Genomic DNA, 27,084 nt, shown 5'->3' with positions numbered 1-27,084 from the left:
ACATCCAGGATGAGGAGATGGAGGTGGATGAAAACATCCAGGATGAGGAGGAGATGGAGGCGGACGAATTTGTCCAACATAAGATGGTCGACAAAATCGTCTTTGATGAGAAGATGAAGGCGGATGAAAAAATCCAGGATAAGGAGGCGATGAAGATGGACGATATCGTCCTTGAAATGGAGAAATTGAGCTTGATGCCGGTCGACCTCCCCAGCTTCACCATGGATGACGTGTCACAGTGAGTTTCAGGCCAGGTTTAAAGCCAGAATGCCGTAGCTCCCGTGTGAAGGGTTGGTGTTGAGACATGTTCTGTCCTCTGTGTTATTTTGTGTCCCTCTCAGGTCCTATGAGAGCGTGGTGACCGAGCTGTTCTCAATTGAGATAGAATAAGTCTACCCCAGGCCAGCGGGGCCCAACAACGTTTACTCCACATCAACCTGCAGACCTCCATGAGCGCTTCTGTAAACGAAGAAGCAGAAGAAGAAACCCGCATCCTCATCTTCACTTGATCTTTGCTTAAGGGACATGTTTTTATCACGCAGAGGGCAAATCCTCAAGACAAACTTAAATAAATTTTTGTCTTTGACCATTTACGATATTTTGTGAGTCAAATTCAATCTTGGATTGGCAGACCGGGGTGGTGGTCCCTCTTTATAAGAAGGGGGACCGGAGGGTGTGCTCCAACTATAGAGGGATCACACTCCTCAGCCTCCCCGGTAAGGTCTATTCAGGGGTACCGGATAGTCCCTGATAAGGGGTGTCCCTCTCCCTATATGACCTCTCACTGGATCGGTTCGCAGCCGCATGTGAAGCGGCCGGGATGAGAATCCGGTCCCCCCGGAAGAGCTAGATGAAGTGGCCGGGGAGAGGGAAGTCTGGGCTTCCCTGCTTGGGCTGCTGCCCCCGCGACCCGGCCCCGGATAAGCGGATGAAGATGGATGGATGGATGAATTCAATCTGTATATAGAAATGTTTAAAAAAATAAATCATTTTGTTTCCTGATGGCTGGTTTGCTGCCTGTTACAGTCTGTAAAAGCCGAATGGATTCTTAATAATTACCCTCACCGAAGAGCAGGCAAGGGTATTGCAATTGGGTGCGTTTGTTTGTTTGTCTGTTTGTCTGTCCGAGCGCATAACTCAAAAACTAGTAACCCAATCGACTTGAAATTTTTACACAGGCAAGGTTCTGTCCGTGGCTCGGTCCTCCCCCGAGAATGCCGTTGATCCGGATCTGGATCCAGATTCTAGAATTATTTTTACATCTGGATTCGTGCCTGTGCTGTAAACTGCCACTTTACGAGGGAGGGACACGAATGGCATGATGGGAAAAAGAGTCCAGAAGGAGTCTTGTAGTACGTTCCGGAGCAGCAAGCTAGAGCAGGTTTGGCCCTTCTGATCCAGAAGCCCTGTTTACTGTCTCACAAGATTGAAGAGTCTTTTGGAGGCGGGGTCTGCAGTCTCTGATTGTCTTTCTAGTATTCTTTGTTGTTTACGTGGTCGAAATAAATAAATAAATATAATATAGTCAATGTGGGCGGCTCGGTGGCGCGGTGGTAAGCACTGTTGCCTCACAGCAAGACGGTCGCAGGTTTGTCTCCGGCTTGTGGCCGTTCTGTGAGGAGTTTGCATGTTCTCCCCGTGTCTGCGTGGGTTCTCTCCGGGTTCTCCGGCTTCCTCCCACCACCAAAGACATGCAACTTAGGCTGATTGGTGACGCTAAATTGCCCGTAGGTGTGAGTGTGTGTGTGGCTGGTTGTCTGTCTCTGTGTTGCCCTGCGGTGAACTGGCGGCTTGTCCAGGGTGTCCCCCGCCTCTCGCCCATTGACTGCTGGGATTGGCTCCAGCTTGGCCCGCGACCCGACAGCGGATTAAGCGGTTAGAAAATGAACATGAGATAATATAGTCAATGTGAGCTTTGGACCACAAGCCGAGTTTGAATCAGCAGCTTTTCCTATGGTCAGCATGTGTCTGCACCACGACCTGAGGGATAGGTTTCAGGCAGTTGGCACCTGCGCCAAACGAGCCGGGCTCATCGCTTCTCGGCCTTTTGGCTAAGATCAAGTGTAGTATCTGTTCTTATCAGTTTAACATCTGATATGTCCTCTATTAGAGGATACCATATTAAGCAGATTTTTAGAACTGGGAGCTAAGAAAGGGGCTTGCCTCACTCGCTCTGCGCATTGACCTGGTATTGCAGTGCTGCCAGGGACGGTGCACCCTCCTTCTGCCTTGTGTAAAACCAATGACTGTTGCATGCTGACTGGAAATCAGTGTGGGTGATATTCTGAGATGAACCAGGACTGAAAGTCTTGTTGTCAGAAATGTGGTCGGTCTGACTTTCAATGAGAAGGTAGATCGCTCTTGCTTCACTTCAGATCGTATAAATCTTTCGCCTTTTACTAACGATTTCCGTGGAGTGGAACAACGAGAGTTGAAGCCAATTTTTTATGCCCTGCTAAAGTGGGGCGTCCTTTCCCTGTGAAAAAAAGCATTTGTTATTTAGGTTAGGTTAGGTTAGGTATGTATTTATTTCAGGCAATGACACAAAGCACACAAAACAAAACGACCCATGCCACATCGCACGAGCCACATTTAAACGATAAGTAAAATGCCAATTCAGCCTGAAAGGGAGTGGGAAGAAGAAAACGTATTTAATCCCACCCCCATTTCTCATAACATAAACATAGTGAGCTCCTCTATTTCAAGCTCCAAGTCATATTAACAACAACTATATACACTGCATGATTTCGAAAAATACAACAAAATGTCGGACGAAACTAGCAAATTTACAAAATTATATATATGTATATATATATTTTTTATGTATTATTATTATTATTATTTTTTCTCCATTATAGTGTTACCACAGGTAACATGACAGTTTAGACAGTCATGCCAACATTAATAATAGACAAACAATACCAGCAATGGTAACAAACATATACCAACAATGGTAATGGAACAATAAATACCTTCAAGACCCTCTGTTTGAATATTGTGAGTGAACCAGCTGTCTATATACTAGCTTAAATTGATGAATACCTTGACATTGCTTGTGGTGTGTATCCAGACTGTTCCAAAGTTTAACCCCACGTACAGACAAACAAAAACTTTTGAGTGTGGTTCGAACTTGAGGAAGTTTAAAAACTCCAAATCCTCTCAAATCATGAGCAGCTGCTCGAACAGTAGAAAAACGTTGCAGGTTAATGGGTAATGATTTGTTAAATGCCTTGAACAGAACTACCAGAGTGTTGTATTTCACAAGGTCCATAAATTTAAGCAACTTTGACTGAAAAAATAAGTTATGAGTATGATCCCGAAATCCGACCTTGTGAATGATCCGTACTGCTCGTTTCCGTAATATGCTTAATGGATTTATTGTGTTCTGATAAGTATTCCCCCACACTTCAATGCAGTATGTAAAGTATGGAAGCACCAGCGTGCAATACAAAGTACGGAGAGCATTCACGTCTAGGTATGGTTTTACTTTGTTCATTATTGAGAGACTTTTGGAGATCTTAGTTTTTATGTCTGACGTGAGGTTTCCATGACAATTTATTATCAATATAACACCCAAAAATTTGATCTTATTTACCCTTTCAATTGGGATACCTTCAATAGTTATTTGCAGTTCTGAATCCATTTTTAGACGACTAAACATCGTTACTTTAGTTTTATGAATATTTAAAGATAATTTATTTGTGTCTATCCACTTCTTTATAGCATTTAGTTCCTTGTTCACCGTATTTACAAGCTCCTTATAACTGTCACTACTATAGAATATATTTGTGTCATCCGCAAACAGGATGAGTTTTAATGTTTGAGATACATTAAAAATATCATTTATAAATATACTGAACAACTTTGGACCCAAAACCGACCCCTGGGGGACACCACACGCAATGTCAAGTGTATGAGACAAGCACTGCCCCATTCGCACATACTGCACCCTTCCTGTCAAATAACTTTTTAACCAGTCCCCAGCCACCCCTCTTATCCCATATTTATGCAGCTTATTGAGTAATAATGGGTGATTAATGGTGTCAAATGCTTTTTTTAGATCTATAAAGATACCAGTCACATATTTTTTCAGCTCCATTGCAGTAGTGATTTCTTCAAGGGCCTCAACTATCGCCATAGAAGTCGATCTATTTGTTCGAAATCCATATTGACCTTCATTTATAATGTGATGTTTGTCAAGGAAGTTATCAAGCCGAGAGTTGAAGAGTTTCTCCAGAATTTTCGAGAATTGAGGCAACAAGGAAATCGGTCTATTATTATTAAAACAATGTTTGTTATCATTTTTGTATAGAGGGATTACTTTTGCAGTCTTCATTCCTTTCGGAAAACAACCGGACTGGAATGATAAATTACAGATGTGAGTGAAAGGCTTTACAATATTCAGAATAATTTTTTTGACCAACGTCATGCTGATATCATGACAGTCAGTGGACAGCTTACTCCTACACTTGTGGACAATGTTGATCACTTCCTGCTCAGTTACAGCTGAGAGGAAAAGAGACGATGGATTATGTTTAATTTTCAAATCATATTTATGTTGGCCTTGGTCTGGGATTTGAGCAGCTAATTCAGGGCCGATGTTTGCAAAGAAATTGTTGAACTTATTTACAATGCTGCTTATATTCTGACACTTTTCACCATTTTCATCAGTAAAGAAATCCGGATATGTCGGTCTTGAGTAGCCTTGTTAAATTAAACTATTTAATGTTTCCCACGTTCCTTTTATGTTGTCTTTATTTTCATATAATTTTCTTTTATAATACAGCTGCTTACTGGTTCTTATAATGTCTGTTAATTTATTCCTGTACTTCTTATATCTTTGTTCCATTTCAATTGTCTTTACTTTAATAAATAATTTATAAAGAGTATTCTTCTTTTTGCAGGCATTTAATATTCCGTTTGTGAGCCAAGGGCTTTTGATATGTTTCTTCTTTATACAGTATTCCATAACCGGACAGTATTTATCATACAACTTGGTGAATGTATCTAAAAATGTACTATGGGCACCGTCCACATCAGACTTAGTATAAACTGCACACCAGTCCTGGTGGGCCAAACCGTCGTTTAGTGCACTGATTGTTTCTTCAGTTATAGTTCGTTTAAACTGTATTTTCATGATATCTTTGGGTTTTGCAAAATCACAGTCGTAGAGAGTAAAAACAGGTAAATGATCAGTGATGTCACAAATAATTAAACCGCTGGTGCCGTGATTTCCCATAATATTGGTAAAGATGTTGTCAATGATTGTTGCACTATGTGAAGTTATTCTGCTAGGTTTCGTTATCGCTGGATAGAGAGACAAACTGTACATTGTATTAATGAAATCATCAATCGTATTCAGTTTAGATGGATTTGACAAGTCAATGTTAAAGTCACCACAGATAAACAGTGTTTTTTGGTTTACAGTAGAAAACAATTTATCCATCCAATCATTGAACATTTCTATATTTGAGCCAGGTGTTCGGTATAAACAACTCAATGACATTTTTCTTGTTTCCATTTTGAATCATCACTGTCACACATTCCATTAATCCATTAATTGCTGTGGTCATACTTGTCAGAACATTATATGATATAGATTTATGAATATATATTGCTACCCCACCCCCTGTTTTATTAACTCTGTTCATATATTCTAATTCATAATCATTCAGACAAAAATCTATGCCTTTATCAATATTAAACCAGGTTTCCGTTATTGCAATAATATTAAAGGGTTGTACAAAATGTGTTAAATACTCCTTGATTGCCTCAAAATTTTTGTACATGCTTCTGCTATTAAAATGTTTTATTGACAGTTTCCCTTCTGTTTTCACACAGGTCTCATACTGTCCTTGAGTAAAATGACTACAGTTACGGACAATAGAAGATAAAAAGTTATTGTCAGGGTCTATCTCTGCATCAGTGTCATTCGTGTTGTGCTCATGATATTCAGAAGTTTCCAATTCCATCTGTTTGTGATGAAGAATGTTCTGCAACATGTCCGTTCCATTTCTTGGTGTAGTTTGTATCTTTGGTGTGTTCAGCATTGTGGTGATGGAGAGTCACAGTACCTTGATACCATCTGGTGATGATGATGATGATGAATATATTTATTAGATAGAATGTTAGAGTACAAGTACAGTCACACAGTAGCATGTATTACAGTACAAATAACGTCAAACATCCTGTCTAAGAGGAGCATTTCAAAAAAGCCCTTGCGGGCTTGTTTCCGTTGAAAGTCCTTCGTACATAAATCATCCACAAAAAAAACAATACAAATAAAAATAAATCCAATATTAAATTACGCAATTGATGCAACGTAACATTAGAAAGACAAAAATAAAATGAATGGTGCTTCAGGCTCAGTATTTGTCCAGATCTTCTATCTGTCTCACCATTTTTCCTATTAGGGAACCTCATGATGACAGCCGACGGTCTCCCGTACTTCGTGGGCAGCGGGTGGCACGCCTTGATGTTCTCCAGGTCCATCACTATCCCCTTACTCTGGAGGTAGGAATCAACCTGTTGCTCCACCGAGCGCACCTCCAAGTCGCTGGGCTCCCCGCCATCCGTGGTCGCCGCACGCGCATACGAGCGCGGCTTGATCTTGATGCCGGTGATGACCACATCATTCATGCGGGAGTATTGCTCCAGATCATCCACGCGTCGCTCAAGGTCCACGATACGCCGGTCTTTCTCGGCATTCTGGAGGCGTAGTTGTTTCACCTCCTCCAGTAGCCCCAGCAGCTGTTCCTGCTGCGCTCTGACAGCCGTCACATCGCCGCTTAAGGCGTCGAGGGAGTACTTTATTCCCTCGAACTCCTCGGGTGTCGGGAATTTCTTCGGTGGCATCGTAGTGATGGTCCCACCAATGCATCCAGGGGCAGCGGAAAATTAAACTCAACTCCGTGGCTCAAGCAGCAGCGGAGCAGTTAAACTCCGGTAGCTAGCTTGTAGCTTCGCTAACTTGTAGCTCCGGTAGCTAGCTTGTAGCTTCGCTAACTTGTAGCTCCGGTACGCTTGCGCTTTTCTCGCAGTGAACACAACACCGTTAGCTAGCTGTTATTGCTGCAAAGCTAACAGTGTTGTTTCTCCTTTCGTTTCTCCTTTGGAGATCAGAGGGCCTTGATAAGAAGTTGTCCGTTAGGAAGCAAAATAAACAGTCTGGTGAGCTGCTACTGCGGCACACGAAACAACGTCACAGACATGTTGAAGTGATTGCTGCAACAAAGCTGGGCAGGATTCTGTTTCCATGCAGATGTACTAAAGATGCACTAAAGATGCACTAAAGATGTACTAAAGATGTACTAAAGATGTACTAAAGATGTACTAAAGATGCACTGAAGATGTACTAAAGATGCACTAAAGATGTACTAACGATGTACTAGAGATGCACTAAAGATGTACTAAAGATGTACTAAAGATGTTCTGATAAAGTTAAGTGGTTGGAACTGCTACTGCCTTCTTATTTCCAACCAACACCACACCATTCCTGATGCAACTCTCTGCATTTATCCGGGCTTGAGACCGGCACAAGGGAGATCCTAGCAATGCTACGTTAGCTCCTGCTAACCGCACTACCCGTACTACCATGAGGCTGCATTGCCCTGTATGGTTTGATTTGTATCTTTGATGTTCATCATCTTTTATTTGATCTGTATTTTTGATGTTCATCATCTTTTAATTTGATCTTTGATCAGTGACTGAACAGCCGCGATTGGACAGCAGAGATTGGACCTTTTTTGTATCCAGACAGGATCGATTTCAGAATTAAATGTATTCCAAGATGATCAAGATCAAGAAGTTTATTGCATGCATAATTCTTTTGGAAAATATTTTCGCCGGATGCCATTTTTTGAGTTCTATGCTTTCACCACAAGATGGCGTAAGTACTCTGATGCTGAGAAATAGGGACTGCAGAAGAAGCGAGAGGAGCGAGAGAGAGAATGAGAGAAGAAGAATGCAGAGTTGATGTTCCAGTGCGAGTTGTACTCAAGATGTACTAAAGATGCACTAAAGATGTACTAAAGATGTACTAAAGATGTACTAAAGATGTACTAAAGATGTTCTGATAAAGTTAAGTGGTTGGAACTGCTACTGCCTTCTTATTTCCAACCAACACCACACCATTCCTGATGCAACTCTCTGCATTTATGCGGGCTTGAGACCGGCACAAGGGAGATACTAGCAATGCTACGTTAGCTCCTGCTAACCGCACTACCGGTACTACCATGAGGCTGCATTGCCCTGTATGGTTTGATTTGTATCTTTGATGTTCATCATCTTTTATTTGATCTGTATCTTTGATGTTCATCATCTTTTATTTGATCTGTATTGTTGATGTTCATCATCTGTTTTTGATCTGTATCTTTGGTGTTCATCATCTTTTATTTGATTTGTATCTTTGATGTTCATCATCTTTTATTTGATTTGTATCTTTGATGTTCATCATCTTTTATTTGATCTGTATCTTTGATGTTCATCATCTTTTATTTGATCTGTATTGTTGATGTTCATCATCTGTTTTTGATCTGTATCTTTGATGTTCATCATCTTTTATTTGATTTGTATCTTTGATGTTCATCATCTTTTATTTGATTTGTATCTTTGATGTTCATCATCTTTTATTTGATCTGTATCTTTGATTTTCATCATCTTTTATTTGATCTGTATCGTTGATGTTCATCATCTGTTTTTGATCTGTATCTTTGATGTTCATCATCTGTTTTTGATCTGTATCTTTGATGTTCATCATCTTTTATTTGATTTGTATCTTTGATGTTCATCATCTTTTATTTGATCTGTATCTTTGATGTTCATCATCTTTTAATTTGATCTTTGATCAGTGATTGAACAGCTGTGATTGGACAGCAAAGAATGAACCTTTTTGTATCGAGACAGGATGGATCTCAGAATTAAATGTGTTCCAAGATTGATCAAGAAGTTGATTGCATGCTTAATTTCTTTGGAAAATATTTACGCCGGATGCCTGGATACAAAGAACATCTCCCCATCAGGGAACCGAGCCCCGGTCTTCCGCGTGACAGGCGGAGATACAAGGTGACGCCCGCTGGGAAAGTATTTTTTTTTTTTTGTAATACACGCGGTCCGCTGAGTTTGGACAGTCGTGTTTATATACTGTCCTTTTCGCCGCAGCTTTTGTCTACGGCCAAACCACTCTGAACACGCCCGAGTGCGCATGCGCAGCAAAGGGGGAGTGTGTGTGCGAGTGAGCGGACTGACAGGAGTGGCGGGGCGCTTGAAGTCTAACTTCCTCAAACCCAAATTGTTTTATTTGAAAAACAACTTATATTTGAGTTGTTTTCGGCCCCCCCTGGCACCTGTTGGTGTTAGGGGCGGATTCAACTCGGACTGTCAGAATGGGGGATAAACCGAATGACGCAGACGAAGGCATGCGTAACGGACAAACATCTGGCGAGGAGCGTTATCACAAAGATCTGACGGTGCTCGCGATTGTGGAGGGAGAGGAGGGTGTCACGGTGATGGATTTGTTGAAGGCGGTGAGGAGTGAGTGCGGGGTGGTTGAGGGGTGTCGGCAGAGAGGGCCCGGAAAGTTTGAGCTCACGATGGCGACGGCGGAGGGGAAGAACTCTGTATTGGACGGGCTCATGTGCGGCAGCGTGACGGTGACGGGGCAGGAGATTAACAGCAGCGTGATGGTGGTGTCCTTTCTAAACCTACCGGTGTACGTCACGGACCAGCAGATACGGGACAAGCTGACGGAGTGGGGGGTGAAGCCGGTGTCCGCGATCAAGCGGAGGATGTGGCCGGGAACGGAGGTGGCGGACGGCACGCGCTTCCTCCGCGTAAAGTTCACCGAGGAAGTGAGATCGCTGCCGTATTCAACAAAATTCAGCACGCTGGGAGGCACAGAGCACTTTAGGGTGATTCACGACCGACAGACACGGGTGTGCAGACTCTGCATCAAGCCGGGGCACATCTTCAGGGATTGCCCTGACTTTAAGTGCTTTCGGTGCGGCCAGACTGGCCATTACGCACGGGACTGTGGCGAGGAGAGGGGGCGGCGAGAGAGAGAGGGAGAAGGAGGAGGCGCGGAGCAGGACAGCAGAGAGGAGCAAGCGGCAGAGGAAGCTGACGAAGGAGGAGTGGAGCAGATGGAGGAGGACGGGGAAGTGAGCGGAGAGGAGAGAGGAGACGACGGAGGCGGAGGCGAGAGCGAAGGATTGGCGGGAGCGGACGGAGCGGACGGCGGAGCGGACAGAGGAGCAGGCGGTGGAGCGGCGGGAGCGGATGGAGGAGCAGGCGGTGGAGCGGCGGGAGCGGACGGACGGAGGAGCAGAGGAGAGGAGAGGAGGAGAGGTGGCAAAGCGGAGAGAGGGAGACGAGCGGTGATCGCACAAGGAGGAGACAGCGGTGCGGGTGACAGCGCGGAGCGCGATGGCGCGCTGGAGACGGAGAAGCGGAGCAGCGGCGCGAGGGTTGGAGGAGAGGAGAAAAGGACACCGATGAGTACGAGGTCTACCCCACGGGACAAGGAGAAGGACGGCCGCGCTGAGTGTTCAAACATAACGGACAGCGGGGAAGACGACATGGAGGACGTCAGGACGAGCAGGAAGAGACCGCTGGGCAGCAGGGGGAAAAATAAGGCTCGGTGCAAGCTCAAACCGGCACCGTGAGGTTTAGTTTTTTATTTCATTTTCACGTTATGTTAACAATATCTTCTTTCAACGGGAATGGGCTGAGGGAGGGAGAGGCGGTACCGAGCCACAAGCATGTGCGCTAGTGACATCATCTGTTTACAAGAAACTCACTGGGATGGGGAGTGCGCGAGGGAGGCTGAAAGGGAATGGATGGGAGAAATGTTTGTGAACAACGGGGGGGGTGAGGGGGGGGGGGGTAGCGATTTTGGTAAAGAGGGGGGTTATTGAGAGGGTGAACAAATGCGTGGATGACGGTGACGGGAGAGCGATCGGGATCACCTTTGAGTACATGGGCAGGGAGTACAAGCTGGTGAGTGTGTACGCGCCGAATGAGGAGAAAGTGAGGAGAGGCTTTTTTGAGAGACTGTGAGGGATGTGTGGAGAGAATTGTATGATTGTGGGTGATTTTAATGTGTGGAGGGGGAGACTGGATGCGTGTGCGAGTGTGGACTTCAGGAGTGATTCCACCAGAGGCGTGCTGAATGAAGTGATGAGAGCGAATGATCTGGTTGATGTGTGGAGGGAGAGGAACCCGAAGGGGAGGGAATTTTTGAGGGCACAGGTGGTGCAAGGGGGGTTGAGGCAGAGCAGGATAGACTTTGTACTGTGCACGAGGAGCATAGAAGGGGAAATAGGGAATATTGAGTACAAAATGAATGCACTGAGCGATCACATGGTGTTGGGTTTTAGCTTGGGGCGGGGACGTGAGAGTAGAGGGGGAGGAGTCTGGTGTATGAATGGAATGGTGTTGAAGGATGAAAAGTATAAGGAGCGTGTGAGAGATTGTATACGATTGAGAAAGGGTGAGGTCATGTATGAGGAGGACATAGGGAGGTGGTGGGAGAAACTGAAGGAGGAGATTAAGAAGCTCAGTATAGGATATAGCAGGAATAAGAATAGGCTAGAGAGAGAGAGGGAAAGAAGATTAAAGGACGAATTGGTTAGGGAGATGGGGAGAGCAGACAGCGAGGAGGGGCGAGACGTAGGGGAGTATGTGAGAATTAAGAATGAACTTAAGGAAATGGAACAGAGAAAATGTTTGGGAGCAATAGTTAGGAGCAGGGCGAAACATATAATTGAGGGGGAGAGAGCGACAGGGTACTTTTTAGGGATGGAAAGGACGAGACAGAAGAGAAATTACATAGAACAGGTGGAGGGAAAGGAGGGAGGGAAGATAACAGACTTTGTAGGGATAGCTGAAAGGGTTGAGGAATTTTATAGGGAACTATTCAGGAAAGAAGCAACAGATGAGGCAAGCACGGAACAGGTTCTAGAGCAGGTGAAAGGTAGGCTGAGCGAGGAACATAGGGGAATGTGTGAGGGGGAGATAGGGACAGGAGAGATAGAGGCAGCGATAGCAGGACTAGGGAGGAATAAGAGTCCAGGGATAGATGGGATAATAGGGGAATTTTATATAGAATTTAGGGAGGAATTAGTGCCAGTGCTGGAGAGGTTGTTTAGGAGGATAGAAGAGCAGGGAGAGATGCCAATTAGCATGACGACAGGGTTAGTAACGATCATTCACAAGAAGGGAAGTAGGGATAAGCTGGAAAACTACAGGCCACTTAGTATGCTAAATGGAGATTATAAGATATTAGCGAGGGTATTGGCGAGCAGGATAAAGAGTGTGATAGGGACAGTGGTGGGGAGCACACAGGCTTATAGCATACCGGGCAGGGATATAGCAGACACGATTAGCAGCATCAGGGACACCATAGACTGCATGAAGAGGGACAAAGGAGGGATAGTACTGAGTTTAGATCTGAACAAAGCATTTGATAGAGTAGATCACACATATTTGTACAGGGTGCTAGAACGAGTGGGCTTCGGGCATAGGATGATAGGATGGATAAGGAGGATGTATGATAGGGCAGTGAGCTGTGTAAAGATTAACGGTATAGTGACCAGCACGTTCAGGTTAGAGAGGTCAGTCAGGCAGGGGTGCCCGCTATCGGCTCTGCTGTACTCGCTGTCGGCAGAGCCGCTAGCGGCACTGATGCAGCACAACAATAAGATTAGGGGTGTAGAGCTACCGGGTGGTCAGATTAGTTTATTATATCAGTATGCGGATGACACAACAGTTACAGTGAGGGATACGGAGAGCGTAGTAGAGGTGTTGGAAAGTGTAGAAATGTATGGCAGGGCGTCAGGAGCGAGGGTCAACATAGAAAAGTCAGAAATAATGTATGTAGGGGCAGACAGGATAGGGAGGGTGGACATAGGGCTGAAAGAGAGGAAGGACTATTTTAGGGTGTTAGGAGTCAACTTAGGGATAGCGGCTAGAGAAGGGAGAGACATGCAGTACGAAGGGATAGTCAACAGCATCAGGAAGTCGTTGGGGTTTTGGAAGAGGAGAGGGTTGAAACTGAGGGGGAAAGTGGTTGTGGTGAATGCGTTGGTGATGAGTAAGCTTGTGTATGCGACGGCTGTGTTGGATGTGCCGGAGAGAGTGATGCAAGATGTGGATGAGCTGGTTAAGGATTTTCTGTGGGGAGGGAAGGGAGTCAGGATAGCTAGGGAGGTACTGGAAAACGATTATGTGGACGGGGGATTGAAGCTGATTAATTTACGGGATAAGGTGAAGGCACTCAGAGTTAAAACGGTGATTAGATATTTGGATAAGTGTAGGGACCATGGGTGGAAGGTCTTTTTGAGGGAGGCGATAAATAAATGTGGGGGGTGCGGGGAGAGCGGAGTGTACATGGCACTGAAGAAGGCAAGAATGGACGGAGTGAGCGAGTTTTATAAGGAAGTACTGTCGGCATGGGGAGAGTTTGTGGAGCATGTGAAGTATGAGTGTGCGAACGTGAAGCAGGTGTGGGAGCAACCACTGTTCTTTAACCCACAAATAACACACGAGGGGAACACAATGTACAACAGGGTCATGTGGAAGGCGGGGTTTAGGAAGATCAGGGATGTAGTCTACGAATATGTACCGGGGTTCATGAGGGCACAGGTGATAGTGGATGAGGTGAGGGAAAGGGAGGGAGAGATTTGGCGGGGCACGGCGGAAGGAGTGATGGAGAGACTGAAGAGTGGAATGCCGTGCGAATGGGTGAGAATGATTGAGGAGGAGGCCGGAGCGTGTGAAGAAGGAGAGATCGAGATGTATGTGGGTGAGGGTGAACGGAGGGTGAGGCTGGAGAATGTCAAGACGAGAATTGTGTATAAATGCTTGAGGGTGAATGAGGTGAGGAGACCGGCTGCGGAGAGAGTGTGGGTGAGAGTAGTGAACGAAGTGAGAGTGGAAACAATGTGGAAGAACCTGAGGGTGAAATGGAACTGCCATGAATGTGACGATTTTGATTTTCTTTTACGTCACAATAGGGTGTTCAATAATTTAATAATTAGTAGGTTTGATGCGAATGTGAAGAAAGAATGTGATGTGTGTAGCGTGGGTGTAGAAACGTGTATGCATGAGTTTGTTGAATGTAGAGAGCTTCAGGGGTATTTTGAGAGGATGAGAGAGATGATTGACAGATGCTGGAGAGGACGGTATGTGGTGGAGATGGAGTGGAAGGCGTTGTGGCTGTTTGGAGTGACTGGGAAGAAGAAGGGGGAAAACATCAATCTGTTAAACCTGGTCTTGAGCCATGCAAGGTACGCGGTAAAATTCAGGAGGAATCTGGCCCACTATGACAATAAAGTAACGAACGTCTGGAGGTTATTCAGGAACATGGTGAGGAGGACAATAACGACACTTCATAAAAACATTGATCACGAAGACTTTCTGCAGGGGTTTATTGAGGGGAGCACTTTGGTTCAAATGCACGGTGATGCACTGAAATTTAATTTTGACTGAGTTACTGATGTTCGGTTTTATTGATTTGTTTTGGATTGGTGGGAGGCCAAGTGTCTGTCCACCATTATGTTTCCTGAGTTTATGTGTTTATGATTTGGTGAGAGGCCTCGTGCCTACTCACCCTTATGTTCTGCTATGTTTATGGTTTTATGATTTCGGTGCCGGTTTGGAGCACGCATGAGTATGTATGTATGGACTGCTGCCACCCGTTTTTATCATTGTATATATTGTAAATCTGTAAATAATATGACATTTTTGATAATAAAAGATAAAAAAAAAAACACACGCCCGATCTCGTCCGATCTCGGAAGCTAAGCAGGGTCGGGCCTGGTTAGTACTTGGATGGGAGACCGCCTGGGAATACCAGGTGCTGTAAGATTTTCCTCATCCCTGAGGCTGCGGGCAAACAAAATGGAATTTTTTCATCCAAAAGTCGGAAATCAAGATGGTTGTCAATTTGAAGACTTGTGATTGATGACTTTCCTTGAGCAGTTGATTGATTTCATAGGTTGATTTTATTTATTTATTATTATTATTATTATTTTTATGACTGAAGAGTTTTCCAGACGGACAGGAGACGCTGTCTGGCCGGATGTGCTTGGCGAGAGACCTTCCGTGTGATCTTTGAAAATTATACAGTGTTGAAACTGTCAGAAGAAGCTTCTTCCGGCAGATGCTGACAAAAGGACATGCTACTGCATTTTTCAGACTGAAAGAAGAAAAATGACCTCAAAACAAGTTGAAACTGTCAGAACAAGCTTCTTCTGGCAGAGCCTGACAAAAAAACATGTAACTGCAGTGTTCAGACTGAAATTAGTTAAATGACCTGAAAACAAGTTGAAACTGTCAGAACAAGCTTCTTCTGGCAGAGCCTGACAAAAGGACTTGTTACTGCAGTTTTCATACAGAAATCATCCAAATGACCTCAAAACAAGTTGAAACTGTCAGAACAAGCTTCTTCCGGCAGATGCTGACAAAAGGACATGTTACTGCAGATTTAAGACTGAAAGAAGAAAAATGACCTCGAAACAAGTTGAAACTGTCAGAACAAGCTTCTTCTGGCAGAGCCTGACAAAAGGACTTGTTACTGCAGTTTTCAGACAAATCAGTAAAATGACCTGAAAACAAGTTGAAACTGTCAGAACAAGCTTCTTCTAGCAGAGCCTGACAAAAAAACATGTTACTGCAGATTTCAGACTGAAAGAAGAAAAATGACCTCAGAACACGTTGAAACTGTCAGAACAAGCTTCTTCCGGCAGATGCTGACAAAAGGACATGTTACTGCAGTGTTCAGACTGAAATTAGTTAAATGGCCTGAAAACAAGTTGAAACTGTCAGAACAAGCTTCTTCTGGCAGAGCCTGACAAAAGGACTTGTTACTGCAGTTTTCATACAGAAATCATCCAAATGACCTCAAAACAAGTTGGAACTGTCAGAACAAGCTTCTTCCGGCAGATGCTGACAAAAGGACATGTTACTGCATTTTTCAGACTGAAAGAAGAAAAATGACCTCGAAACAAGTTGAAACTGTCAGAGCAAGCTTCTTCTGGCAGATGCTGACAAAAGGACATGTTACTGCAGTGTTCAGACTGAAATCATCAGAATGACCTGAAAACTAGTCAGAACAAGCTTCTGCTGGCAGAGCCTTACAAAAAACATGTTCCTGCAGATTTCAGACTGGAATTAGTAAATGACCTGTAAACAAGTTGAAACTGTCAGAACAAGCTTCTTCCGGCAGATGCTGACAAAAGGACATGCTTCTGCATTTTTCAGACTGAAAGAAGAAAAATGACCTCAAAACAAGTTGAAACTGTCAGAACAAGCTTCTTCTGGCAGAGCCTGACAAAAAAACATGTTCCTGCAGATTTCAGACTGGAATCAACAAAATGACCTGAAAACAAGTTGAAACTGTCAGAACAAGCTTCTTCCAGCAGATGCTGACAAAAGGACATGCTCCTGCATTTTTCAGACTGAAAGAAGAAAAATGACCTCAAAACAAGTTGAAACTGTCAGAACAAGCTTCTTCCGGCAGATGCTGACAAAAGGACATGCGACTGCATTTCTCAGACTGAAAGAAGAAAAATGACCTCAAAACAAGTTGAAACTGTCAGAACAAGCTTCTTCTGGCAGAGCATGACAAAAAAACATGTTCCTGCAGATTTCAGACTGGAATTAGTGAAATGACCTGTAAACAAGTTGAAACTGGCAGAACAACCTTCTCCTCTTGCAGAAGAGCTGCCTATACCTGTAAAGTAAGACAGCTGTCTGTTCTGATCTGGTGCAATATAACTTAAAATTAATTAAATTATTTATTTATTTATTTTTAAATTTATTTATTTATTTATTTTTGAATTTATTTATTTTTAAATGTATTTATTTATTATTATTATTAATATTTTTATGACTGAAGAGTTTTCCAGACGGACAGGAGACGCTGTCTGGCCGGATGTGCTTGGCGAGAGACCTTCCGTGTGATTTTTGAAAATTATACACAGTGTTGAAACTGTCAGAAGAAGCTTCTTCCGGCAGATGCTGACAAAAGGACATGCTACTGCATTTTTCAGACTGAAAGAAGAAAAATAACCTCAAAACAAGTTGAAACTGTCAGAACAAGCTTCTTCCGGCAGATGCTGACAAAAGGACATGCTACTGCATTTTTCAGACTGAAAGAAGAAAAATGACCTCAAAACAAGTTGAAACTGTCAGAACAAGCTTCTTCTGGCAGAGCCTGACAAAAAAACATGTTCCTGCAGATTTCAGACTGGAATCAACAAAATGACCTGAAAACAAGTTGAAACTGTCAGAACAAGCTTCTTCCGGCAGATGCTGACAAAAGGACATGCGACTGCATTTTTCAGACTGAAAGAAGAAAAATGACCTCAAAACAAGTTGAAACTGTCAGAACAAGCTTCTTCTGGCAGAGTCTTACAAAAAAAAACATGTTCCTGCAGATTTCAGACTGGAATTAGTGAAATGACCTGTAAACAAGTTGAAACTGTCAGAACAAGCTTCTTCTGGCAGAGCCTGACAAAAGGACTTGTTACTGCAGTTTTCATACAAAAATCATCCAAATGACCTCAAAACAAGTTGAAACTGTCAGAACAAGCTTCTTCTGGCAGAGCCTGACAAAAGGACTTGTTACTGCAGTTTTCATACAAAAATCATCCAAATGACCTCAAAACAAGTTGAAACTGTCAGAACAAGCTTCTTCTGGCAGAGCCTGACAAAAGGACTTGTTACTGCAGTTTTCATACAAAAATCATCCAAATGACCTCAAAACAAGTTGAAACTGTCAGAACAAGCTTCTTCTGGCAGAGCCTGACAAAAGGACTTGTTACTGCAGTTTTCATACAAAAATCATCCAAATGACCTCAAAACAAGTTGAAACTGTCAGAACAAGCTTCTTCTGGCAGAGCCTGACAAAAGGACTTGTTACTGCAGTTTTCATACAAAAATCATCCAAATGACCTCAAAACAAGTTGAAACTGTCAGAACAAGCTTCTTCTGGCAGAGCCTGACAAAAGGACTTGTTACTGCAGTTTTCATACAAAAATCATCCAAATGACCTCAAAACAAGTTGAAACTGTCAGAACAAGCTTCTTCTGGCAGAGCCTGACAAAAGGACTTGTTACTGCAGTTTTCATACAAAAATCATCCAAATGACCTCAAAACAAGTTGAAACTGTCAGAACAAGCTTCTTCTGGCAGAGCCTGACAAAAGGACTTGTTACTGCAGTTTTCATACAAAAATCATCCAAATGACCTCAAAACAAGTTGAAACTGTCAGAACAAGCTTCTTCTGGCAGAGCCTGACAAAAGGACTTGTTACTGCAGTTTTCATACAAAAATCATCCAAATGACCTCAAAACAAGTTGAAACTGTCAGAACAAGCTTCTTCTGGCAGAGCCTGACAAAAGGACTTGTTACTGCAGTTTTCATACAAAAATCATCCAAATGACCTCAAAACAAGTTGAAACTGTCAGAACAAGCTTCTTCTGGCAGAGCCTGACAAAAGGACTTGTTACTGCAGTTTTCATACAAAAATCATCCAAATGACCTCAAAACAAGTTGAAACTGTCAGAACAAGCTTCTTCTGGCAGAGCCTGACAAAAGGACTTGTTACTGCAGTTTTCATACAAAAATCATCCAAATGACCTTAAAACAAGTTGAAACTGTCAGAACAAGCTTCCTCTGGCAGAGCCTGACAAAAGGACTTGTTACTGCAGTTTTCATACAGAAATCATCCAAATGACCTGAAAACAAGTTGAAACTGTCAGAACAAGCTTCTTCCAGCAGATGCTGACAAAAGGACATGCTCCTGCATTTTTCAGACTGAAAGAAGAAAAATAACCTCAAAACAAGTTGAAACTGTCAGAAGAAGCTTCTTCCGGCAGATGCTGACAAAAGGACATGCTACTGCATTTTTCAGACTGAAAGAAGAAAAATGACCTCAAAACAAGTTGAAACTGTCAGAACAAGCTTCTTCTGGCAGAGCCTGACAAAAGGACTTGTTACTGCAGTTTTCATACAAAAATCATCCAAATGACCTTAAAACAAGTTGAAACTGTCAGAACAAGCTTCCTCTGGCAGAGCCTGACAAAAGGACTTGTTACTGCAGTTTTCATACAGAAATCATCCAAATGACCTGAAAACAAGTTGAAACTGTCAGAACAAGCTTCTTCCGGCAGATGCTGACAAAAGGACATGCTACTGCATTTTTCAGACTGAAAGAAGAAAAATAACCTCAAAACAAGTTGAAACTGTCAGAACAAGCTTCTTCCAGCAGATGCTGACAAAAGGACATGCTCCTGCATTTTTCAGACTGAAAGAAGAAAAATAACCTCAAAACAAGTTGAAACTGTCAGAACAAGCTTCTTCCGGCAGATGCTGACAAAAGGACATGCTACTGCATTTTTCAGACTGAAAGAAGAAAAATAACCTCAAAACAAGTTGAAACTGTCAGAACAAGCTTCTTCCGGCAGATGCTGACAAAAGGACATGCTACTGCATTTTTCAGACTGAAAGAAGAAAAATGACCTCAAAACAAGTTGAAACTGTCAGAACAAGCTTCTTCTGGCAGAGCCTGACAAAAGGACTTGTTACTGCAGTTTTCATACAAAAATCATCCAAATGACCTCAAAACAAGTTGAAACTGTCAGAACAAGCTTCTTCTGGCAGAGCCTGACAAAAGGACTTGTTACTGCAGTTTTCATACAAAAATCATCCAAATGACCTCAAAACAAGTTGAAACTGTCAGAACAAGCTTCTTCTGGCAGAGCCTGACAAAAGGACTTGTTACTGCAGTTTTCATACAAAAATCATCCAAATGACCTCAAAACAAGTTGAAACTGTCAGAACAAGCTTCTTCTGGCAGAGCCTGACAAAAGGACTTGTTACTGCAGTTTTCATACAAAAATCATCCAAATGACCTCAAAACAAGTTGAAACTGTCAGAACAAGCTTCTTCTGGCAGAGCCTGACAAAAGGACTTGTTACTGCAGTTTTCATACAAAAATCATCCAAATGACCTCAAAACAAGTTGAAACTGTCAGAACAAGCTTCTTCTGGCAGAGCCTGACAAAAGGACTTGTTACTGCAGTTTTCATACAAAAATCATCCAAATGACCTCAAAACAAGTTGAAACTGTCAGAACAAGCTTCTTCTGGCAGAGCCTGACAAAAGGACTTGTTACTGCAGTTTTCATACAAAAATCATCCAAATGACCTTAAAACAAGTTGAAACTGTCAGAACAAGCTTCTTCTGGCAGAGCCTGACAAAAGGACTTGTTACTGCAGTTTTCATACAGAAATCATCCAAATGACCTGAAAACAAGTTGAAACTGCCAGAAAAAGCTTCTTCTGGCAGAGTCTTACAAAAAAAAAACTTGTTCCTGCAGATTTCAGACTGGAATTAGTAAATGACCTGTAAACAAGTTGAAACTGTCAGAACAAGCTTCTTCCGGCAGATGCTGACAAAGGACATGTTACTGCAGTGTTCAGACTGGAATTAGTAAATGACCTGTAAACAAGTTGAAACTGTCAGAACAAGCTTCTTCCGGCAGATGCTGACAAAGGACATGTTACTGCAGTGTTCAGACTGGAATTAGTAAATGACCTGTAAACAAGTTGAAACTGCCAGAAAAAGCTTCTTCCGGCAGATGCTGACAAAAGGACATGCGACTGCATTTTTCAGACTGAAAGAAGAAAAATGACCTGAAAACCAGTTGAAACTGTCAGAACAAGCTTCTTCTGGCAGATGCTGACAAAAGGACATGCGACTGCATTTTTCAGACTGAAAGAAGAAATATGACCTCAAAACAAGTTGAAACTGTCAGAACAAGCTTCTTCCGGCAGATGCTGACAAAAGGACATGCTCCTGCATTTTTCAGACTGAAAGAAGAAAAATGACCTGAAAACCAGTTGAAACTGTCAGAACAAGCTTCTTCCGGCAGATGCTGACAAAAGGACATGCTACTGCATTTTTCAGACTGAAAGAAGAAAAATAACCTCAAAACAAGTTGAAACTGTCAGAACAAGCTTCTTCCGGCAGATGCTGACAAAAGGACATGTTACTGCATTTTTCAGACTGAAAGAAGAAAAATGACCTCAAAACAAGTTGAAACTGTCAGAACAAGCTTCTTCTGGCAGAGCATGACAAAAAAACATGTTCCTGCAGATTTCAGACTGGAATTAGTGAAATGACCTGTAAACAAGTTGAAACTGGCAGAACAACCTTCTCCTCTTGCAGAAGAGCTGCCTATACCTGTAAAGTAAGACAGCTGTCTGTTCTGATCTGGTGCAATATAACTTAAAATTAATTAAATTATTTATTTATTTATTTTTTAATTTATTTATTTATTTATTTTTTAATTTATTTATTTATTTATTTTTAAATTTATTTATTTATTTATTTTTGAATTTATTTATTTTTAAATTTATTTATTTATTATTATTATTATTATTTTTATGACTGAAGAGTTTTCCAGACGGACAGGAGACGCTGTCTGGCCGGATGTGCTTGGCGAGAGACCTTCCGTGTGATTTTTGGAAATTATACACAGTGTTGAAACTGTGAGAACAAGCTTCTTCCGGCAGATGCTGACAAAAGGACATGCTACTGCATTTTTCAGACTGAAAGAAGAAAAATGACCTCAAAACAAGTTGAAACTGTCAGAACAAGCTTCTTCTGGCAGAGCCTGACAAAAAAACATGTTCCTGCAGATTTCAGACTGGAATCAACAAAATGACCTGAAAACAAGTTGAAACTGTCAGAACAAGCTTCTTCCGGCAGATGCTGACAAAAGGACATGCGACTGCATTTTTCAGACTGAAAGAAGAAAAATGACCTCAAAACAAGTTGAAACTGTCAGAACAAGCTTCTTCTGGCAGAGTCTTACAAAAAAAAACATGTTCCTGCAGATTTCAGACTGGAATTAGTGAAATGACCTGTAAACAAGTTGAAACTGTCAGAACAAGCTTCTTCTGGCAGAGCCTGACAAAAGAACTTGTTACTGCAGTTTTCATACAAAAATCATCCAAATGACCTCAAAACAAGTTGAAACTGTCAGAACAAGCTTCTTCTGGCAGAGCCTGACAAAAGGACTTGTTACTGCAGTTTTCATACAAAAATCATCCAAATGACCTCAAAACAAGTTGAAACTGTCAGAACAAGCTTCTTCTGGCAGAGCCTGACAAAAGGACTTGTTACTGCAGTTTTCATACAAAAATCATCCAAATGACCTCAAAACAAGTTGAAACTGTCAGAACAAGCTTCTTCTGGCAGAGCCTGACAAAAGGACTTGTTACTGCAGTTTTCATACAAAAATCATCCAAATGACCTCAAAACAAGTTGAAACTGTCAGAACAAGCTTCTTCTGGCAGAGCCTGACAAAAGGACTTGTTACTGCAGTTTTCATACAAAAATCATCCAAATGACCTTAAAACAAGTTGAAACTGTCAGAACAAGCTTCCTCTGGCAGAGCCTGACAAAAGGACTTGTTACTGCAGTTTTCATACAGAAATCATCCAAATGACCTGAAAACAAGTTGAAACTGTCAGAACAAGCTTCTTCCAGCAGATGCTGACAAAAGGACATGCTCCTGCATTTTTCAGACTGAAAGAAGAAAAATAACCTCAAAACAAGTTGAAACTGTCAGAAGAAGCTTCTTCCGGCAGATGCTGACAAAAGGACATGCTACTGCATTTTTCAGACTGAAAGAAGAAAAATGACCTCAAAACAAGTTGAAACTGTCAGAACAAGCTTCTTCTGGCAGAGCCTGACAAAAGGACTTGTTACTGCAGTTTTCATACAAAAATCATCCAAATGACCTTAAAACAAGTTGAAACTGTCAGAACAAGCTTCCTCTGGCAGAGCCTGACAAAAGGACTTGTTACTGCAGTTTTCATACAGAAATCATCCAAATGACCTGAAAACAAGTTGAAACTGTCAGAACAAGCTTCTTCCGGCAGATGCTGACAAAAGGACATGCTACTGCATTTTTCAGACTGAAAGAAGAAAAATAACCTCAAAACAAGTTGAAACTGTCAGAACAAGCTTCTTCCAGCAGATGCTGACAAAAGGACATGCTCCTGCATTTTTCAGACTGAAAGAAGAAAAATAACCTCAAAACAAGTTGAAACTGTCAGAACAAGCTTCTTCCGGCAGATGCTGACAAAAGGACATGCTACTGCATTTTTCAGACTGAAAGAAGAAAAATAACCTCAAAACAAGTTGAAACTGTCAGAACAAGCTTCTTCCGGCAGATGCTGACAAAAGGACATGCTACTGCATTTTTCAGACTGAAAGAAGAAAAATGACCTCAAAACAAGTTGAAACTGTCAGAACAAGCTTCTTCTGGCAGAGCCTGACAAAAGGACTTGTTACTGCAGTTTTCATACAAAAATCATCCAAATGACCTCAAAACAAGTTGAAACTGTCAGAACAAGCTTCTTCTGGCAGAGCCTGACAAAAGGACTTGTTACTGCAGTTTTCATACAAAAATCATCCAAATGACCTCAAAACAAGTTGAAACTGTCAGAACAAGCTTCTTCTGGCAGAGCCTGACAAAAGGACTTGTTACTGCAGTTTTCATACAAAAATCATCCAAATGACCTCAAAACAAGTTGAAACTGTCAGAACAAGCTTCTTCTGGCAGAGCCTGACAAAAGGACTTGTTACTGCAGTTTTCATACAAAAATCATCCAAATGACCTCAAAACAAGTTGAAACTGTCAGAACAAGCTTCTTCTGGCAGAGCCTGACAAAAGGACTTGTTACTGCAGTTTTCATACAAAAATCATCCAAATGACCTCAAAACAAGTTGAAACTGTCAGAACAAGCTTCTTCTGGCAGAGCCTGACAAAAGGACTTGTTACTGCAGTTTTCATACAAAAATCATCCAAATGACCTCAAAACAAGTTGAAACTGTCAGAACAAGCTTCTTCTGGCAGAGCCTGACAAAAGGACTTGTTACTGCAGTTTTCATACAAAAATCATCCAAATGACCTTAAAACAAGTTGAAACTGTCAGAACAAGCTTCTTCTGGCAGAGCCTGACAAAAGGACTTGTTACTGCAGTTTTCATACAGAAATCATCCAAATGACCTGAAAACAAGTTGAAACTGCCAGAAAAAGCTTCTTCTGGCAGAGTCTTACAAAAAAAAAACTTGTTCCTGCAGATTTCAGACTGGAATTAGTAAATGACCTGTAAACAAGTTGAAACTGTCAGAACAAGCTTCTTCCGGCAGATGCTGACAAAGGACATGTTACTGCAGTGTTCAGACTGGAATTAGTAAATGACCTGTAAACAAGTTGAAACTGTCAGAACAAGCTTCTTCCGGCAGATGCTGACAAAGGACATGTTACTGCAGTGTTCAGACTGGAATTAGTAAATGACCTGTAAACAAGTTGAAACTGCCAGAAAAAGCTTCTTCCGGCAGATGCTGACAAAAGGACATGCGACTGCATTTTTCAGACTGAAAGAAGAAAAATGACCTGAAAACCAGTTGAAACTGTCAGAACAAGCTTCTTCTGGCAGATGCTGACAAAAGGACATGCGACTGCATTTTTCAGACTGAAAGAAGAAATATGACCTCAAAACAAGTTGAAACTGTCAGAACAAGCTTCTTCCGGCAGATGCTGACAAAAGGACATGCTCCTGCATTTTTCAGACTGAAAGAAGAAAAATGACCTGAAAACCAGTTGAAACTGTCAGAACAAGCTTCTTCCGGCAGATGCTGACAAAAGGACATGCTACTGCATTTTTCAGACTGAAAGAAGAAAAATAACCTCAAAACAAGTTGAAACTGTCAGAACAAGCTTCTTCCGGCAGATGCTGACAAAAGGACATGTTACTGCATTTTTCAGACTGAAAGAAGAAAAATGACCTCAAAACAAGTTGAAACTGTCAGAACAAGCTTCTTCTGGCAGAGCATGACAAAAAAACATGTTCCTGCAGATTTCAGACTGGAATTAGTGAAATGACCTGTAAACAAGTTGAAACTGGCAGAACAACCTTCTCCTCTTGCAGAAGAGCTGCCTATACCTGTAAAGTAAGACAGCTGTCTGTTCTGATCTGGTGCAATATAACTTAAAATTAATTAAATTATTTATTTATTTATTTTTTAATTTATTTATTTATTTATTTTTTAATTTATTTATTTATTTATTTTTAAATTTATTTATTTATTTATTTTTGAATTTATTTATTTTTAAATTTATTTATTTATTATTATTATTATTATTTTTATGACTGAAGAGTTTTCCAGACGGACAGGAGACGCTGTCTGGCCGGATGTGCTTGGCGAGAGACCTTCCGTGTGATTTTTGGAAATTATACACAGTGTTGAAACTGTGAGAACAAGCTTCTTCCGGCAGATGCTGACAAAAGGACATGCTACTGCATTTTTCAGACTGAAAGAAGAAAAATGACCTCAAAACAAGTTGAAACTGTCAGAACAAGCTTCTTCTGGCAGAGCCTGACAAAAAAACATGTTCCTGCAGATTTCAGACTGGAATCAACAAAATGACCTGAAAACAAGTTGAAACTGTCAGAACAAGCTTCTTCCGGCAGATGCTGACAAAAGGACATGCGACTGCATTTTTCAGACTGAAAGAAGAAAAATGACCTCAAAACAAGTTGAAACTGTCAGAACAAGCTTCTTCTGGCAGAGTCTTACAAAAAAAAACATGTTCCTGCAGATTTCAGACTGGAATTAGTGAAATGACCTGTAAACAAGTTGAAACTGTCAGAACAAGCTTCTTCTGGCAGAGCCTGACAAAAGAACTTGTTACTGCAGTTTTCATACAAAAATCATCCAAATGACCTCAAAACAAGTTGAAACTGTCAGAACAAGCTTCTTCTGGCAGAGCCTGACAAAAGGACTTGTTACTGCAGTTTTCATACAAAAATCATCCAAATGACCTCAAAACAAGTTGAAACTGTCAGAACAAGCTTCTTCTGGCAGAGCCTGACAAAAGGACTTGTTACTGCAGTTTTCATACAAAAATCATCCAAATGACCTCAAAACAAGTTGAAACTGTCAGAACAAGCTTCTTCTGGCAGAGCCTGACAAAAGGACTTGTTACTGCAGTTTTCATACAAAAATCATCCAAATGACCTCAAAACAAGTTGAAACTGTCAGAACAAGCTTCTTCTGGCAGAGCCTGACAAAAGGACTTGTTACTGCAGTTTTCATACAAAAATCATCCAAATGACCTCAAAACAAGTTGAAACTGTCAGAACAAGCTTCTTCTGGCAGAGCCTGACAAAAGGACTTGTTACTGCAGTTTTCATACAAAAATCATCCAAATGACCTCAAAACAAGTTGAAACTGTCAGAACAAGCTTCTTCTGGCAGAGCCTGACAAAAGGACTTGTTACTGCAGTTTTCATACAAAAATCATCCAAATGACCTTAAAACAAGTTGAAACTGTCAGAACAAGCTTCTTCTGGCAGAGCCTGACAAAAGGACTTGTTACTGCAGTTTTCATACAGAAATCATCCAAATGACCTGAAAACAAGTTGAAACTGCCAGAAAAAGCTTCTTCTGGCAGAGTCTTACAAAAAAAAAACTTGTTCCTGCAGATTTCAGACTGGAATTAGTAAATGACCTGTAAACAAGTTGAAACTGTCAGAACAAGCTTCTTCCGGCAGATGCTGACAAAGGACATGTTACTGCAGTGTTCAGACTGGAATTAGTAAATGACCTGTAAACAAGTTGAAACTGTCAGAACAAGCTTCTTCCGGCAGATGCTGACAAAGGACATGTTACTGCAGTGTTCAGACTGGAATTAGTAAATGACCTGTAAACAAGTTGAAACTGCCAGAAAAAGCTTCTTCCGGCAGATGCTGACAAAAGGACATGCGACTGCATTTTTCAGACTGAAAGAAGAAAAATGACCTGAAAACCAGTTGAAACTGTCAGAACAAGCTTCTTCTGGCAGATGCTGACAAAAGGACATGCGACTGCATTTTTCAGACTGAAAGAAGAAATATGACCTCAAAACAAGTTGAAACTGTCAGAACAAGCTTCTTCCGGCAGATGCTGACAAAAGGACATGCTCCTGCATTTTTCAGACTGAAAGAAGAAAAATGACCTGAA

The 27,084-nt window shown here is 41.8% G+C and overlaps 2 non-coding genes across 2 annotated transcripts; both read left to right on the top strand.

Annotated features, from left to right (window-relative positions):
* Window positions 1-2,031: 2,031 nt before the first annotated feature.
* LOC137912346 (U2 spliceosomal RNA) lies at window positions 2,032-2,222 on the top strand. Its single transcript, XR_011106223.1, has one exon. It is a non-coding gene; the product is annotated as a U2 spliceosomal RNA (small nuclear RNA).
* A 134-nt stretch (window positions 2,223-2,356) lies between these two features.
* Window positions 2,357-2,468, top strand: LOC137912466 (U5 spliceosomal RNA). The gene has a single exon (XR_011106323.1). It is a non-coding gene; the product is annotated as a U5 spliceosomal RNA (small nuclear RNA).
* The last annotated feature ends 24,616 nt before the right edge of the window (window positions 2,469-27,084 follow it).

Source organism: Brachionichthys hirsutus, unplaced genomic scaffold, assembly GCF_040956055.1.
Source record: "Brachionichthys hirsutus isolate HB-005 unplaced genomic scaffold, CSIRO-AGI_Bhir_v1 contig_1145, whole genome shotgun sequence".
In the NCBI taxonomy this organism is placed as follows: Eukaryota; Metazoa; Chordata; class Actinopteri; order Lophiiformes; family Brachionichthyidae; genus Brachionichthys; species Brachionichthys hirsutus.
The sequence above is the reverse complement of the archived record's forward strand: the minus strand, read 5'-3'. Positions and strand labels throughout refer to the sequence as shown.